We start from the raw sequence: 3,070 nt of genomic DNA on the forward strand, positions 1-3,070 counted from the left end.
AGTTTGCATTGTGAAAAAATGACACCCCCCCCCACCCACACACACACACACACAGAGACCCGCCTTTGTCTGAAACCCATCAGGAGATTTGGCACAGTCAAACACCTCTGCGTATTTGCAGTCACCACTGGTTTGTTGAGCATTAAAAATGTTAATTGGAATTTTGAAAAAAAAAAAAGGAAAGAAAGAAATAAATATATCGCATTGCCATCCCACCTCCTCCAGTCACAGGCTGTCAAAATGCAATATTCCAAATTAGATTGTATTTGGATAATCTTTTGAACTGTAATAGGTTTCCAGCCTGCAGGCATATTACTATTGGCACATCATTATTAAACAAAAGTGACACCGAACCATCACTTTGCAGGCGGCGCCAGATAAACGCTCGACACCATGCAAATAATATTAGTTCTGCTTCCAGAGTCACTGGCTTATCTCTGGGATGCTATATTGGGTTCATATCCCTGTCGGCTGGCGAGGGCCTTCTGACGGAAGTGTCTAAATTTATGAGTAGCCCGTATGTGTGAGGTGCATGTATGAATAGGCTGCTGTGTGCGTGCGTGCCCGTTTGTGTAACGTGTGTATCCCACATTAAGGCTTTTATATGTAAATACTGTGTGTGTGTGTGTGTGTGTGTGTGTGTGTGTGTGTGTGTGTGTGTGTGTGTGTGTGGGTGTGTGTGCAAAAAGCAGCTCCATTCATATGTAAATAGGCAGTGTATGCGTGCCTGTATGTGCAGCGGCGACCCATATCATGGCGTAATGAGATCCGCCACTGTTGGTTACCCTCAGACAGTGGTAATTATGGCTGCAGTGAAAAGGAGTGATGCTGAAGGCAGGATGGACGCTTACACACTAACAGATTGAACCACACACAGGGCCTCTGTTCAGACACTGACAGCCCGGCTCCAGACAAAATGACGACCCGTCCCGTTTGGCACCGGGATGGCAATATGACTCGGTTAACCACGTATGATAAATTAGACGTGCGTCCGCTTTCTAATCAGCTTTCCAAAACCTGCATACCTGGTCGAATATTCAATTCCAGCGAGACAGAGGACATTCGCAGACATGTCGTGTCAGTAAAGCGTGGATAAGAGGAGACAGCGTGACGCAAAGAGCTGCCAATAAAAGACAAACAAGCAATACAAAAAAGAGAAAAGGCATTTGTCTTTCATCTGAACTCGTTCAGTTTGAAAGTGCGTCCAGGAACGCCAAATTGAACATTACACCTTTCTAACGGCGAGTGAAGTGCTCTATAGGTTTGGTGAAATGGGCCAAAAAAAGCGCATTCTTTGTTGTAATGGGTGAAAACCTGGTTTGTAAAACAATGAACGGAGCATTCCACAAAAAACATCATCGTTTCCATGGAGCTATTATACTCTACAATAAAATGTTAAAAATAATAACAGCAAGAGAGCGCAAACCTGCTCCGAGCAGCTCTCTGGGCAGCATTTACTTTTAAGGGAACAGCATTATATTTTGAATATATTCATGTTGGTTTCTTTCACATCATGACGGACGTTTACTTTGATTACACAAACATTATGTAGAAGTACGTCGTGGACAATATGTGTAGATTTCTAAACAAATGGCCGTGAATAACTTGAGCTTATTATTTAATGTCATACTGGAGGAAATTTCTGACTGACTGAGCAGCTCATTCTCTTTCCCTTGACAGTACTTTGTTAAAAGATGAAACACGTTTTGGGGTCAACTTGAAAGAAAGGCGGATTTGAAAAGTGAGGTCAGAGGTCAAATGTGACACGATATTTACAAACTATGATGCAGCATTTAGAATCCCCATATACCAGAATCATTTCCTAAATGCTGCAGATATAAACAAAGGCAACATAAATGTAAGCATAATTTTAAAGTAAAAGACATTTTATGAAATTTGACCTTATTTGACCTTAATAATGCGATATTTAGAATCCCCTTATATCTATATGTTGTCAATACAAACAAGACAATACAAATTGATATCATTGCGTTGGTGTTGTTCTTGGATCACCAAGAATGTTGGTTCAGATTCAACACTGCAAGTGACCAACCACAATATAGTGATGTCATAGTTTCGTGACATGGAAGCACCATCACACCCTGGTCGACTGCAATGGTGATCTTGGAAAAATATTACTATGTTGATCCAAAAACAACAACAAAACAAGGATATCAGGTAGACCATCACCACATATAGTTTCATGCTTTCCATTTTAGAATTTGACTGGTTTGGGAACACTTTAGAATTAGATAGTTCAGATGGGAATTAACTTGGGTGGTGACTATCGTTTTTAAAGGCAATTTACAGGCTATATATTTCCCCTATGCTATATACTACTGCCAACAATCATCAACACACTGTTCAGATTTATGATTTGTCCAGCTTCTAAAAAAAAAAGAACTCCAGTAAAAACCTAATTCTTAACTAAAGGTTTATTTAATTCAGGATAGCATTAATGCAGGCAAGCTAGAAAGCCAAGCTCAGCAGCAATTCTTGCAGATCAGCTGATCTTTATACCAGATCACATCAGCTCATGCACATGGCTCAGCTGATGTCCTTTCACACATTCAATTGGTAAATGTCATATAGGGTATGCCATTTAAGCTGCTTTAGCATGCTTGCAGTTGCTGCACATCTGCAAACTGCTGACTTAAAGTCTGATCAACTGTTGTTGATGCCTGCTTTGCTCTGCTCTGTCTTGGGTGTTTTCATGGTGGGCTCCCTGCTTCTTTCCTGCATGCACATTGAAGGAGCAGGCAGTCCCACATGGAATCATGCTGCTAGATATAAACTACATCTTCTTTTGACCACAGTGGGCCTGACTGAAAGAGCTTTTTTTCCAGTTCTCACAACAGCATTATGCTGTAAAAACTTTCAGCAAAAACTCCATAACTCACTTTGTAACATAAAACTATCAATCACTGGTCTTTTCACAAAGAAAGATTTTCATCTTGCTGTTCTACAAATATAGATGCACATCCATCCAGTGTCATAAAAACCACAGGAAAGGTTTCTGTGTTGTGCTGTAACACTGCAAAGGAAATCCAAAACAAAAGATATATATATA

The sequence above is a fragment of the Pundamilia nyererei genome, unplaced genomic scaffold, assembly GCF_000239375.1.
Source record: "Pundamilia nyererei isolate P.nyererei 1_Seehausen unplaced genomic scaffold, PunNye1.0 scaffold00159, whole genome shotgun sequence".
Lineage (NCBI taxonomy): Eukaryota > Metazoa > Chordata > Actinopteri > Cichliformes > Cichlidae > Pundamilia > Pundamilia nyererei.